The following is a 16,804-nucleotide window of genomic DNA, read 5'->3' as shown; positions in this document are numbered from 1 at the left end:
TTACTCGATTTACAATCTACTGCTAAATGAACTACCTGCTTACAGATTTTACAATTATATTACTTACATTTACACGACACAAATATGTGGCATCCTTTGCCTAAAGCGAAGTATGTAGAACGTGTGGAACAATGTAGAAGCATTGGAATCGTCACTATTTGAAGACTCGGATGAATTCTCTGCTTCCAAACCTTGGTTGTGTCGCTGCTTGGCTTGCTTCTGCTTTCCCATAAGCCATCGCTCATTTCGTTTATCCAGCCCCATGCCTGGGATATGCCTTATTTTGTCAAACTCTACAGCTTGCAATGATAGCTCTTATTTAAAGCTATCTCTTTCAGGACTGCAAGCATTTTGGCCATTTCTTCGTCCCAAAGATCCTCTTGTACTTTTCCTTTGTGCATACCTGTTACAAACTTGTCCTTTAATACTTCTTCTAGCTAACCACCGAATTTGCAGTCTGCTGCCAGCTTCTTTATGCGGGAATACCATTCGCTTATCTTTTCGCCTTGATTTTGTGTCACATCATAAAACCAAACATGTTTCCTAAACGTTGATACTCTAAGCGGAAAGTGATCTTTTAAAACGTCACACAATTCGCAATATGTTTTATTTTTTTGCAGAACTGTGTCAGTTAGATCTCGAACCACTTTATATGACACTGCTACTCTTCTATTAGCCTCAATGTAATTTGCCGAGAAATACTGTTCCAGGGGGTTTCTTCATTTTGCCCATCTTCTATTATGCGATAGTCTGCCAGTGCGCCAATGTTTGCAGTTATCGTAAACTGCGTAACATTCTACTGAACCGGCGGTACCTTTTTACCCTCACCTTTGTTATCTCTTATTTTTCTGTTCCTTTGTGATCAACTTAACAATCGATAGTCAGCTAGTTTTTGCTTTTCACCGCCCACTATACTCTGACGCTCGATTCATTCGAGACTTCTCTAACATAAATCGATTTTGAGCCGGCTTTCTATTTCCACCGTTCACTTCACTTTCATGTTCCATTCATTCGAGACTCCATTTTTTCACTTTTTCCCACTTCCAGCTCTTTGTTGCCGAAAATTTTGAATTGTGCTTTTCCAAAATCACAATGTTCTAACAATCCCCACTGCTGATTTCCCACCGTCCACGTTTCCGAATGTTCCAGGGCTCCATGATTTTCGCTTCACAATTTTTTTTTATTGACTTAAGCACCATGCTTTCGCCTAGCATTTTCTAACTTTTTTGATCCTCGTCGCCAATGTTATGTCCTGAAAACTTTCAGTACAAATAAAATACACCTTGTATAACAAATAATCACGTTATTTTAAGAACTCGTACTCGTACCGAAGATCAGATCAAGAGTGATTACTTCCTATTTGGTCCGCAAGATAGCGTTTCATTTGTGCCGTATTCTAAAGATATTACACTTACTCTCGTGAAAATAATAGCTCGAAAAAACTAAAACCTTCGCAGAAAGGTTCTCTCTCATTTTTGAAATCGTTGCATACAAATCAAGCGTTTTTTGTTTATAATCCAGCAGGTAACTATTCGTCCCTACGCTCCTCAAATAAATTTAAAACACTGAAGTAACCAATTTTTGTTCTAAAGCTCGAGACGTAGTAACTAAAGTCTTTGGAAAAAGGTTGCTCTTATGTTTATCGGGTGGATGAATCCAAACTCAGTATTTTTTGAACCTTATTTTTTATCTTCTACCACTAATTTCATTTATTTTTTCACATATATCATGATAATACAGAAGAACATAAAGAATGAAGAATTTATTATTATTATAAATTTATTAGAATATGAAGAATTTTACAGTCACCTACATGTCAAACCAATTTAGTCAAATCCGGCTACCTCGATAGGAGCTGTAGACGTTGGCACATGCCCCGAAGGTAGATGTGCAGAAAGATTAATAATTTTCTGGAAAATTGGAAGTGTAGGGAGTACAAATAATATATCCCCCCCCCCCCTACAAAAATGTTGAGCTAGAAGCGAGACCCATTATTTTCTATGGATTTTGACTGAGTGATCACGAATTTGAAGGATGTTTTATCGTTATGAACTTAGATGACGTTTATTACGTTTCCTGGTGATAAAAAGATGGCTCTGCAATAGTGACGTTCAAAAGATAATGAATCATTTACAAAACTTCTTTAATAATTCCGTCTTTGTACTCTTTAAATCTGTTCCTTTTTCTAGATAATTGTTTTTCTTTACTTGGTTCTTACAAAAATTCTGTATCTTCCCTTTTACCGTTCTTTTGCTTATGTGCAAACCAATTTAATGAAAACCCGATAATAAAATTTACAAATTTTAAGTGAAAAGTGCATTAATTTTATTTGAAAAGTCCTCTATTATGTTTTTGGCACAAAAGTCTTCTCCTAAAATTCAACCAGTTTGTTCAAAACTTTATTTAAAACTACATGCGTTGGCCTAAAAACTTAAACATTTGGTTGAAAATACATTTTTTGTTCTTGAGGATAAATTTTGTTTACAGAAAATGCAACTATTGCATTTTTTAATTTAAAGCTTATACTTTTATTTCAATAATAATCATTTCTAGTCAAACATTCAAACACTTGGTTTGAAATTCGCCAACTTTGTTAACAATTATTTTCTGGTAGAAAATGAAGCCTCTTGGTTAAAAATGCATCTTTCTGCTTTAAAATTCACCTACATCGTTGCATGATTAACTCTTCTGTTTGGAATTTATTCAATTTTTCAAAAAGTTTTGTTAGTTCAAAAAAAATTCCCCAGGCTAACCAGTCTCATAATTTTTACTAAACCTATTTCAAACCTTATCCTTAAAAATAATAGCATTTATTATTTTTTATACACTCTCTTTCTTAATTGTTACTAAGAAATTCTGAGAACAGAAACTCTTCGTGACTAGAATGGATTAAAAAAAAATATTTTCCTTTGAAACCAGATAAAACCTTTTACTCTCGTCACATTTTCTCATACCAGGAGCCGTTACAAATTGGAAGCATATTAAATAGCCGAGCTTGGCCTTGACGATTTATTGCAAAACTTCAGTGATATAAACTTAGCAAAAAAATTTAAAAACCCAAAAGACAAATTGCCAATAAAAAAAGGTAACTTCTTAACAATAAAAGATAAACTTTCAATACTATACTATAGACAGAGTTTCATATCCTTGAAACTCGTTTTACCTGACTCAGATGGTCTGAAAATGTGCAGATTTAATGAAAACCGACAAAGTGAAATGTCACAGCAAACTAATAGTTTTTTTTTTTTATAATCGGCGTGGCTTTTTCCAAACTTTTTAATTTTATAAATGAGTGAGCAAAAGTAAAACAAAGCTTAGAGGACAAAACCCGTTTTTATTAATCACAGTAACAGGAAAAAAATTTTAATTCATGAACGTCTATAGAATATTTCTGCATTTTTTGTAGGACTGTGTATATAATTGTAAATTTTTCATTTTCTCATCAATGTCGACTGGAGATGCTCTGTAGCCTCCATAGAATAAAATTTTCAATCAACAATATGCTATTCATAAGCTTAATTCAGAGAATCGTATTTTACAACTTGTACGCTAAAATACTGATCCATTGGGTGTTCCAAGCCTACTGGAACTTCCTCAATTTCTTTTGCGTCTAATATTGAAATCGCTTGGGTTCTTATGTTTATTTTGGCCCGGATCTGTATCTTTCCACAAAAGTATATTCCACTAAGAATACCACCTGTCTCCAATATTGCTAGAGCATCACCATTAGATTTTGTTAAAACAATTATTTCTATGTGTGGTATGGGTGTATTAAAAATTGTTCTTAATAACCACGCGTCTATCTGATGAGGATTGAAGGTAAATCTTCGGAATTCAAATCTCCGGTAGGGATTATTTTTGGGAATAAGCCGAATGAGTCCAATTTGTCCAATTCCGTATCCAAGTATTAGAGGCTGGGGCTTATCGGGTGAATAATGTACGCGTCGAGGAGAAGTAGAAGAAGAAGAATGTGAGCAAGGACCCAAGGACAGTTCAGTAGATTTGCAGTCGGAATGTATACTTAATTCTGCAACAATAAATAAAAGATTAATTATTCTGAAGAACATGCTTATTTTTTCGGATATGATAAATCCCTGATTGCAATCTTGTCTAACTTAAATTAGCTTAAGACAGAAAAAACAATAAATCCAGAAACAGTCAATCAAGTCCTTCCAAGCAAGATAAGAAACCTATTTTCTAACATGTATTCGCAAGCATAAAATACATCTAACTAAAAGGCAAATTGTGTCTCATAAAAAATAAGGTTTAAGGTCAAATGGACTCTCAGATGATTTAATTTCGAGAAACATTATTTAAATAATTTCTCGCAAAAAACCGCAATGTTTCTAGGAGACAGCTCGCTGTAACTGATGTCTCGCAGAAAGATCCGCTTTGTTATTTTTACTGTGTGATGTTTTTGTCATATTCATCGTCTGATCTCGTAGATTGTGAGGATTCCCTAATCGTGGTTCTGTCCTACTCACATCGGTGCTTTAGCTTCCTGTGGGCTTCATTGGATTTGTTTGACCGAGGAAGAATACATCGCATGTTTTATACTATGTGGGTAAGATCTGTTCCCTGATTATCAGCACGCGATATTTTACGACTCTAAAACAGAGAACTCCTATCCAGGTCTTTAAAGCCTCCATGCGTTCGCTTGTTAATAGGATTTGTTGGTTTTTTATAAGAAGAACTAGTACATGTTCACTGGTGGTGCAATGGTTTGTCCTTCACGATTAAACGCACACAGAGGTCTACTGAGGGTGTTTATCTTATTATTTCCTACAGCTTGCTTATATCTATTTTTATTAGACAATGTTCATACTGTTTAAATAAAGGGCATTATTACGACGCCCATCATACTCCTGTACGTAAGGAAATATGTTTTACAGTAATAGCATATGTTCCCTGGTACTCTTCCGAACATATGGACACATACGATTTTCGTCGTGCACATTTGGATATTAACCATATTTGCACGGAGAAAGTGGTCAAATACAGTCATATTTTGGAAGAAAATGAGATTTTGAATAGATTCGGAATGATTCGGAAATTTTTTGGCGACCAAAAGCTTAGAAATGCCTTAAAGATAAATATATTTGTATAATGTTATTATATTTACCAATAGAATTAACAATAACTGCCGAAAATAAGGCCAGGCTCTGAACGATCTTCATCTTTCCAAAATAAAGAAAAAACTATTGTTGGCATCTAAGTTACACGTATGCGGTTTCGTCGTTGTAGCAAATATTGCGTCAAGCTTGTCCTTCAGCAAATATGTTCAGAGCTTATTGTGGTACGAGATTTTATTTACCCATAATTAGTCAGCTTTAGAAAAAACCAGTATTTACCTGGTTCTTTAAAGCTAATGTTACAATTTACTTAATCATGTACGTTTTAAGAAAAGCTGAACTATACATCAAAAAATTATATTATAGAAGTACTACGAATATTCAAACTCTGATGAAAATCCTCGGATTTTGAATATAGCCAGCTTTATAATTTCAGACAGATGTTAATAATAGTTTAAACAAGTTTCTTTTGCAATAAATTACTTATAAAAAAAATCTACAAAATATTTACCATAGGCTATAAACAAATTCAAAAAAATTTTCACATGGCCTACCCTATTTTTATTAGCTGCTTATGTTTTGATATCCTCTGCAAAAACAAAGAAACAGGTTTTGGGCAGAGTTGGCTATCTGTAGTCAATAAACAACTGTATAATTTAAGTGGCCTTCATTACACTTTCTCAATATCAAGAAGATTAAAGGCTGGGTTCTTCAGATAGCCGTATTCTTTAAAAGTTCCAGAAGCAATTAGCAAGGCCGGATGTCTTTTTGAAAGGCGTCCCTTGGTATACTATCCCACAGATAGCCTAAAGCTACCACTTGACCCTGAATTGCAGTTGCTAATGAACCTGGAAGTTAATGCTACTTTCCACTGGAAATTCATAATAATCACCCTGGACACCTTGCCCAGATTCGTTTCAGTGCAATGCTAGCCATACCTAACCTAACTAACCGCATCTCAGCTGCTTTTAACTAAAAGTGCCAGGATATTTCATATTTGAAAAGTTCAACCTAGACACCTTCTCAGGACTCTGCTTTATATCCTCATCCATAAAGTAATGTTAGGCAACTATGAAAGACAACCCACAGTACACTTAACGAACCCCGTCTCACCTGCCTTAAACTAAAATTGTTAAAACAATTCACCCTAAAAAGTAATCACCCTAGGCACCTCCCCATGAATCAAGTTAATGTTGCAATTATCACCGTAATGTTTAACCACAATCAAGAACAATACCTAGCCCAATGAGGGTTTAGTTGGTCACTTACCTCAAAAAACAGATAGAAATCGATTTAGTAATTAGACACTCAAAAAATAATGTCTCTTAATATTTTTGGGCTCAGTAAATCCAAATTTGGAGTGTGCTTACTCCAGTAGAAAAAAATAGTTCGAAGACACAAAATAACACGCGTTGGTGTTGAAATTCAAACGCTGGTAAATAAAAGCCTTGAAAGATAGGTACTCTCTTGTTTTTAAGGTCAGGTCGCTGATTTTAAATTGGGCGTTTGTAATAATCCATCAGGTAACCATATACCCCCAAACTCTAAAAATAACTTAGAACACTGATGTAAACAATTTTGGTGCTGAACTTCAGACGTGGTGACTAAAATCTTGAAAAAAATGGTTGCTCTGATTCTTATTCGGTGGTTGAATCTAAACTGGTAGAATAACCTTACCCCGATTGGAAGATACTGGTGTGCGCTGGCAAGTCGACTTAGTCGCTTATAGCTTGAGAAGAGAATAAAGAATTTTAGAGTATTGTTTATACTGTAATCCAGTTCAAGAATAAAAAATTTTAGACTGCCAAAACACTACTTACCGACCTCGAACAAACACACACTATTCAAGATGGCTTAACAAGACACCTAATTTTGGCACCTACGTTTCCCACCGTCCCAAGCTGCGTACTTAAATCCTTTTTTCTTCTTGAAGGACGCCCGCCTCACTATGCTAAATTCAGGATTTGAAGGAGACGTTTCTCCACTCTGAGGTGTCGAGGGGGTTTCGGACGTTGATTACACATAATCAAAGAGGCTGAGAGTATTAACAATAAGTGGCAAAAAATGATCACATACCTATCAGACACTGCGCCATCTCGACCTTGTCCTTAAAATTATTCACGTTCTTTCTTCCTTTGGTTTCCTTTAAAAACTCTGCACGTTAGTATCGGAATTGCTGATTGGTTTGTCTCACGGTATACGGCGACTTCCATTGACCTCCCGAACTCTGCTTAAGAAATAGCCGCCTTCCGGTTTTTTAAAATATGGCCGCCTTCCTGCTTCTTATAACATAGACGCCTTCCGGTTTTTTAAAGCATGGCAGCCTTTCTCCAGCATATACTCTGGCTACCTACACGTCATTTCCCGTGCATGGTCGCCTAGCAAAGTCTGTGCCGCGTGGCTGCCTCGCACCGGAATCGCGCTTAAGATCTTAGTTACGCGTTGTCGCCGAGTTGGTTAAATCTGACACTGTGGTTGCTCCCGTATTGCTTCTGGTCGCTGGTAGCACCTTTTTGCTCCGCTTGAGTTCCGCGCCGCGTTCTCCGATTGTTAACGCCCTTTGTCGTAAGTTTTGTTGTTGACTAGTTGTCAGTTTCTGGTTTGTCGACTTAATTTAAGAGTTACTTTTCGAGGATAGCCCGACCCTCCAGAAACTTGATGCTGAATAGGATGTCTTTTTGTCAATACCTACCTAGCTACTTTATCTTCAAACCTGGAAACCGACTCTATACATTTTTGTGCCCGTTCTGCACCTTATTATTTGAACTAAGTTGGACTGAGGTTCTTTAGAATCATAAGTAAAGATGTTTGTATACAAGAAAAATGCGGCTTTGTCTGCTCTTCAACCTATACTTGAATCTTGGCAGGACGGAAAGTTTAGTCAATTTGCTCGTGTGAGCAACTCTGTCCTCATGTTCGCAAGATCGCGCTCGGCCAAACCGGCGTCTAAAAATTACAATGTCTTTCAGTGGAACCGCGATAAATCACACCTATGGCCACGGCTAATGGCCGTGACACGGGTGGTCTTAGATTGCTTCCCTCTAGGAAGTGCCTTTGCATATTATTACTATGTTACTATATTTAAAGCTATCTCTTTCAGGTCTGCAAGCATTTTGGTCATTTCTTCGTCCCGAAAATATTCTTGTACTTTTCCTTTGTGCATACCTGTTACGAAATTGTCCACTAATACTTCTTTTAGCTAATCATCAAAGTTGCACTCTGCTGCCAGCTTCTTTATACGGGATTATCTTTTCGCCTTGATTTTGTTTCACATCATAAAACCAAACATGTTTCCTAAACGTTGACAGTCTGGGAGAAAACTGATCTTTTAAAACGTCACACAACTGTAAATATGTTTGATCTTTTTGCAGAGCTGAATCAGTTAGATCTCAAAACACTTTATATGTTTCCTGCCCAATTACCGTTAACGACATTGCTACTCTTCTATTAGCCTTAATGAAATTTGCCGAGAAATACTATTCCAGGCGTTTTCTTCATTTTGCCATTCTTCTATTACACGATAGTCTGCTAGTGCGTCAACGTTTGCAGTCATCGTAATCTGCGTAACATTCTGCTGAACCGGAGGCACCTTTCTACCCTCACGTTGGTTGTCGCTTATTTTTCTGTTCCTTTGTGATCAAGTTAACAATCGATACTCAGCTCGTTTTTGCTTTCCACCGCCTACTTCACTCTGACGCTCGATTCATTCGAGACTTCTCCAGCATAAATCGATTTGGAGCCAGGTTGCTATTTCCACCGCTCACTTCACTTTGATGCTCTATTCATTCAAGACTTCATTTTTTCACTTTTTCCCACTTTCAGCTCTTTACTGCCGAAAATTTTGACTTGTAATTTTTAAAATCACAATGTTTCAACAACCCCTACTGCTGATTTCCCACCGACCATGTTTTTTGAATGTTCCAGAGCTCCATGATTTTCGCTTTAAATTTTTTTGCTTATAGACCTAAGCAATGTGCTTTCGCCTGGAATTTTCTAACTTTTTTTATCCTCGTCGCCGATGTTATGTCCTGAAAACTTTCAGTACAAATAAAATACACCTTGTATAACAAATAATCACCTTATTTTAAGAACACGTGCTCATACTGAAGACCAGATCAAAAGTGATTACTTCCTATTTGGTCCGCAAGAGAGCGTTTTATTTGTGCCGTATTCTCAAGATATTACACTTACGGCCGTAAAAATAGTAGCTCGAAAAAGCTAAAGCCTTCGTAGAAAGGGTCTCTCTTATTTTGGATATCGTTGCATACAAATCAAGCATTTTTTGTTTATAATCCAGCAAGTAACTATTCGTCCCTACGCTCCAAAAATAACTTGAAAACACTGAAGTAACCAATTTTGGTGCGAAAGCTCGAGACGTAGTAACTAACGTTTTTGGAAAAAGGTTGTTCTTATGTTTATGTGGTGGATTAATCTAAACTCAGTATTTTTTTAACCTAATTTTTTATCTTCTATCGCTGATGTCATTTATTTTTTAACAAATGTCATAATAATACAGAAAAATATGAAGAATAAAGAATTTATTATTATGTGACGAGGTGTTTTCTCACCTGTCACATAAACATAACCTTACCGGCATTAGAATTCTACTACGTCTAGTCTTGCACTCAGAGATGACTCTTATCCATTTGTTAAATCGCTAAGAACTTTCATTCACTTCGTCGTTTTTCTATATTTTTATTTTATTTACATATTGCTCGACGAATGAGAGCGTCAGATGTCAAAATCCACAACATGCACGACCACGAAACCAGGGCGGGCAAAGTGAAATCTCCGATGGCTGCTAAATCTCCACTAGCTACCCACGAGAAGACAGAAAGAGAGAATAGAACCCGAGGGACTGTGTTGACTCTCTCTAACACGCCAAGGCATTTACTTTGTTTCTAAGAGAGAAGGGAAGTAGCTTCAATGAATCCTGCCTCCTTCCATTTCAGTGGAAAATACTTCAATTTAAGAACAAACAGAAGACTGACCTCCAGGAAACGGTTCCCCACCCACGACAAGAAAGAGAAAGAGGGTCACACTGATTTCCCTGTCTCTCTCAAACCCACGAACTTAAGGGATAAAACTGCTACGAAGAGTAGAAACACAGTTGGAAACTACTCAATCCCTTTTCGGTATTAATAGCTAAAAGCCGACTCATAAGGTCCACCATTGGTATCTCAGTTATATTAGAATTTACTAAGCACCGACACTGGGCTGACATGAAAGAGTGCCCCCTCAGAGTCGGTTTGGGTACTGAGAAGAAGCTTGACCGCAACACTATCGCCTTCTGGTGTCAAAAATTTGATAATAATCTAATTCATATCCCCACTTTATTAATAGAAATAGCATGAAGACTTCCGGCAGCCATCTTGGAATTGAACTTCCCGCGGATTCGTGGTTGACGCATCAACGTTGGCGCGTAAATTCTGCGCCGCAATTGATCGAATGGAACAGCCAGGCGCAGACACCCCTTTACGGCAGCACAGGTGTAGCGTGGCACAGTGATCCCAGATCTGAAACGAGATGCGGTCCAATACTACCACAGGGCTATGTCCGTGTGAATATAGTAGAAGACACTGTAAATGACTGAGTTGCGCGCGCAACCCATTTCTCCTCCTCTTCTGAATTTCAAAATTCGAAGATGCACGATTGCCGGTCGGATTACTTCGTCGATTCTATTTATATATCTATCTGCTGACAGCTAACTGCTTTGAAATAAATTCAGGAGATTGGGATTTTAATATTTCCAGATTTCGATGCTGACGATTCTCATGATTTGAATAGATGGCGCGCCTCTTAATATGCGTATATTTTGGGGTTATGTTATTTCATGTATAAAATGTAAATTATATAAATATTAATAATATTAAATATATTAATATATACGTATATTAATAAGGATAATATTATAATTAGGTTATATAATAATAGTCTATTTTTTTTATTTGAAGGTTCATCTCTTTCGTTGCAAATACATTTTTGAAACTGACAATCAATCAATACCATTTTTGGTTAAGAAATCATGTGTTTTGTTAAAAGGTCGTCTTTCTTTGTAGATATTAAATTGTTTTATGGAACATTTATACTTTTTGATTAAAAATTACATTTTTCGGTCGAATTATGAACTATAAATATGTTTTGGTTGTAAAGTCGTTCTGTTGTAAATGCAAATAAATTGTTAAAAATTAAAATTATAAGTTTTGGGTGGAAATACTCTTTTTGTTTTTAAAATTAAATAATTTCGTTGAAAGTTCATGTATTTTGTTGGAAATTCACCTTATTTAGTAGAAATTTAATCCTTTTGGTTGAAAATTTTATCATTTTTGGTCAAAAATGCAATTGTGTGGTTAAAATATCAACTGTACATCTTCTTGGGTTTGAAAGTCGATTATTTCACTAAGAGTTGAACTACTTCGTCAAAAAAATACCTGAAAATGTAACTATTATATAATGGATTAAAAATTAATCGTTTATATTGGTTCAGTTGGAAAATCGTTTTTTTTTTATAGACCATTAATCTTCTTAAATTTTTAAAATCTTTTCAAATACTTACTTAAAATTAATTTTTTAAACTAAAAAATCATTTTCAATTTTCTTATCAATCACAACAATTTTTGTTATTCTTTTTGAATATTTTACAATTCTCAAAAGCTTTTTTTTGTAAATCTGAAAAAATTTTCATCGTGTTTCAAATTATTTCAAATAATTTAAAGTTTTAAATTAATTTTGAATATTATTCTAAATTAAAATTGTAGCGCTCAAACTTAAAATTTAGCTCACTACAATTTTAACAAATCAAGGCTTTATATTTCTAACCACTCTGTTCAAATTTGTATAGTTTTTAATTGTTGTTTATAATGGCTTGTCCCAGATCTGAATTATATTTTTTTTTCAAAAAATCTCTGATCCAATTCAGAAATACATACAATTGCTTTGAAAAAAATTTTTAATTCAGAAATATTTCATTTAAATGCTCAATAATTCATACGTATAAAAGACAAACTTTTAACACCTTTTAATTTTACAATTTTTTAAATTAATTTATTTTAAAATACGAAATAACCGTTTAAAAATTTGTATGTCTTTAACATTTGAGAGATTTCTGGTTAAAAAATACAAAGTACGCTATTATTTTTAAGGTTCGAAATGATAATAATTCCAAAAAATTTCAGTTCGTAAGATTGAAAATTGAACGATTAAATTAATTTTTTAACTAAAAACTTTTAAAAATAAAAGTTACATCAAAATAATTGAATTTTCAACTAAAAAAAAGAGAATAACAAATCTCCAACAAAATAATTACATTTACTATGAAAATGATAAATCTTCAACAACAAAAGAAGTTTTAATGTTTGATTAAAAACTGTTAAACCTTAAAAATAATAGCGTAATTTGTATTTTTTAACCAGAAGTCTCTCAAATGTTAAAGTCATAAAAATTTTTAAATGGTTTTTTCGTATTTTAAAATAATGTAATTTAAAAAATTGTAAAATTAAAAGGTGTTAAAAGTTTGTGTTTTATACGTATGATTATTGAGCATTTAAATGAAATATTTCTGAATTAAAAATTTTTCTCAAAGCAATTGTATGTATTTCTGAATTGGATCAGAGATTTTTTGAAAAAAAAAATAATTATTCAGATCTGGGACAAGCCATTATAAACAACAATTAAAAACCATACAAATTTGAACAGAGTGGTTAGAAATAAAAAGCCTTGATTTGTTAAAATTGTAATGCGCTAAATTTCAAGTTTGAACGCTACAAATTTAATTTAGAATAATATTCAAAATTAATTTAAAACTTGAAATTATTTGAAAAAAATTGAAACACGATGACAATTTTTTCAGATTTACAAAAAAAAGCTTTTCAGAATTGTAAAATATTCAAAAAGAATAACAAAAATTGTTGTGATTGATAAGAAAATTGAAAATGATTTTTTAGTTTAAAAAATTAATTTTAAGTGAGTATTTGAAAAGATTTTAAAAATTAAAAAAAGGAATCAGGACGATTTTTAAGCAATTTTTTTATTTTGCAGTTTTTTTAATTTTAGGAAAAAAATCTAATTAACACAATAAATCAATTTTCAACCCAAAAGTTTACTTTTCAACAAAATTAATTAATTTTCTATCAAATAATTGGTGTTTTAACTAATAAAATGTACAGGATAAAGTTCCAAACAAAAATGGAATAGTACAATTTCCAGATAAAAACTTTGCTAAGAAATTGAATTGAACGAGACAAAAAAACGAATTTTCAACAAAATTGTTAAATTTTCAAGGGAAAAGGTGAACTTTGGACCAAGAAAATTAATATTCTATACAAAAAGACTATTTTCCAACTCAACCAATATAAACGATTAATTTCTAATCAGTCATATAATAGTTACATTTTCAGATAAAGATAAATAATTTTTTAAAGAAAAAATTAATTTTAAACAAAGTTGTTAAATTTTCGACCAATCAGATGAATTTTCGACCAAGAAAATGGATAATCTACAAAAAAGACAAATCTTAAACAAAATACATGAATTTTTAAAGAAATTATTTAATTTTAAAGTAAAAAAGACGAATCATCTACAAAAAATTAAAATTTTTAAGCGAAAAATATGAGTTTTCAATGAAAGAGTTAAACTTTCAACCAAATAGTTAAATTTTCAATCATAATTAAAAAACCTTGTTAAAAAAACGTATTTTTTTTGACGAAGTAGTTCAACTCTTAGTGAAATGATCGACTTTCAAACCCGAGAAGATGTACAGTTGATATTTTAACAAAACATTTGCATTTTTGACCAAAAATGATAAAATTTTCAACCAAAAGGATTAAATTTCTACTAAATAAGGTCAATTTCCAACAAAATACATGAACTTTCAACAATATTATTTAATTTTAAAAACAAAGAGTATTTCCACCCAAAACTTATAATTTTAATTTTTAACAATATATTTGCATTTACAACAGAACGACTTTACAACCAAAAGATATTTATAGTTCATAATTCGACCGAAAAATGTAATTTTTAATCAAAAAGTATAAATTTTCCATAAAACAATTTAATTTCTACAAAGAAAGACGACCTTTTAACAAAACACATGATTTCTTAACCAAAAATGGTATTGATTGATTGTCAGTTTCAAAAATGTATTTGCAACGAAAGAGATGAACCTTCAAATAAAAAAAAAAAACTATTATAATATAACCTAATTATAATATTATCCTTATTATTATACGTATATATTAATATATTTAATAGTATTAATATTTATATAATTTACATTTTATACATGAAATAACATAACCTCAAAATATACGCATATCAAGAGGCGCGCCATCTATTCAAATCATGAGAATCGTCAGCATCAAAATCTGGAAATATTAAAATCCCAATCTCCTGAATTTATTTCAAAGCAGTTAGCTGTCAGCAGATAGATATATAAATAGAATCGACGAAGTAATCCGACCGGCAATCGTGCATCTTCGAATTTTGAAATTCAGAAGAGGAGGAGAAATGGGTTGCGCGCGCAACTCAGTCATTTACAGTGCCGCGAGCTAAGACACTTTTTTCTGTAATTTCGGCAAATCACGTAGGCGGAATCTCTGGATTATTTTAGCGATGAAGACTCTTATAATGTGAAATACCGCCAAAGTGATTCGCCGAAATAAGTGCTCTCTGTGCGTGATTTATTTAAATTTTCGTAAAGGCGAAGAATGTTTTAACGTTTTTGGGTCGGACCTCTTCCGAAAGTGAATTCAGTTGAATTCGGCGGTCAGATTAGTCACGTTCATAATTGCTAACCTCAAATCTTGGACACGTGGTCGATATAAGATTCTTCTTTTTCTGTGAAGATCTTGTGTAAGATAAACGGAATAAAATTCCTTGAGGGTCGACCACATGAAGTAAAATGGCAAGATTTGGCGAAAATCGAGTTAATTAGTCGTTTCGAAAAAATTTGGATAAAGCATTCGGACATGTTATTTTATTTTCTCTCTCTTCGGTTTCAGGTGATCGAAAATAACTTTTTCTTTGTACTGCCGTGGACTAATACCGCAAATTAAAGTACTTCTCTGTTCTCTTAGGATTATTTCCATGTGTTAATAAAGTGATGAGTGCTTAACAAAAAAAATAGACGGCTTTTAATCAATATTGTGGTTAGGTAACCCCACCCCTTAGATTCTGTTGGTTCTAGAACCCCAGTTTCAAATGCTTTGAGCTTAATAACAAAAAAAGAGGGAGTAAATAAGATAAATAAGTTAGCTGCTAATCAGCGAAGACCATCGTAAACCTTTTTTTTTTTGCTTCTTCACTGGTGGCTGGCGCTTTAGATTTTCGAATAACGAGATGCACAATAAACCTTACATAAGTCATTTCGATTGATTGAGAATGATTGTTCAGATCTTTTTTCCCCTCTTTCGTTACCCCTATATTGATTAAAACCACAATCAGAACGTAATTTCGAGGCCGAATGATGCTCTTATAATTATTATTATAAATTTATTAGAATATAGAAAATTTCACAAAGCCGCCTACTTGTCAAACCAATTCAATTCGGCTACCTCCGTAGGAGCAGTAGAAGTTGGCAAATGCCCCGAAAATAGATGTGTAAAATGATTGATAATTTTGTGGAAAATTGGAAGTGTAGGGAGTACAAAGGACATATCCCCCCCCCCCCCCCCCCCCTACAAAAAATGTTGAGCTAGAAGCGAGACCTATTATTTCCTATGGATGTTGACCCGGTGGTCACAAATTTGAAGGTTGTTATATCGTTATTAACTTAGATGACGTTCATTACGTCTCCTGGTGATAAAAAGATGGCTCTGCAATAGTGACGTTCAACAGATAATCAATCATTTACAAAAGTTCTTTGATAATTCCGTATTTGCACTCTTTAAACTTTTTCCCCTTTCTAGATAATTGTTTTTCTTCACTCGGTTTTTACAAAACTTGTTTTTTTCTCTTTTACCGTTTTTTGCTTATGTGTGAACAAATTTAATAGAATCCCGATAATAAAATTTACAAATTTTGGGTGAAAAGTTCATTATTATTATTTGAAAATTCCTTTATTATGTTTCTGGTACGAAAGCAATCTCATTTTGATTCAAAATTCAACTAGTTTGTTCAAAACTTTATTTAAAACTGCATGCGTTAGCCTAAAAACTTGGTTTAAAATTCACAAGCTTTGTTAAAAACTCTTTTCTGGTAGAAAATTATTCCTCTTGGTTAAAAGTGCATCCTTCTGCTCTAAAATTCACCTACATCGTTGCACGATTAACTGTTCTGTTAGGAATTTATTCAATTTTCCAAGAAGTTTTGTTAGTTCAAAAAAAAAATCTCAGGCCAACTAGTCTCATAATTTTTTTAAACATATTTAAAACCTTATCCTAGATAATAATTCCAATAAAAAAGCCAACTTCTTAATAATAAAAGATAAACTTTCAATATTATACTACAGGCAGAGTTTCATCTCCTAAAAACTCATTTTACCTGACTCAGGTGGTCTGAAAATGTGCAGATTTAATGCAAACCGACAAAGTCAAATTTTACAGCAAACGTATACCTTCTCATTTGAATGAGTATGTAATAATTTTAAGATATATTATTATATTAAATAATAAAGATCTGATTATTTATTCTGAAACGTAAACAAATTTGCCTATAGTTTTTTTATAACAGGCGTCGCTTTTTCCAAACTTTTTAATTTTATAAATGAATAAGCAAAACAAAGCTTAGAGGAC

This window comes from Belonocnema kinseyi, chromosome 10 (genome assembly GCF_010883055.1).
Source record: "Belonocnema kinseyi isolate 2016_QV_RU_SX_M_011 chromosome 10, B_treatae_v1, whole genome shotgun sequence".
Classification (NCBI taxonomy): Eukaryota; Metazoa; Arthropoda; class Insecta; order Hymenoptera; family Cynipidae; genus Belonocnema; species Belonocnema kinseyi.
This window is presented reverse-complemented; position numbering follows the sequence as displayed.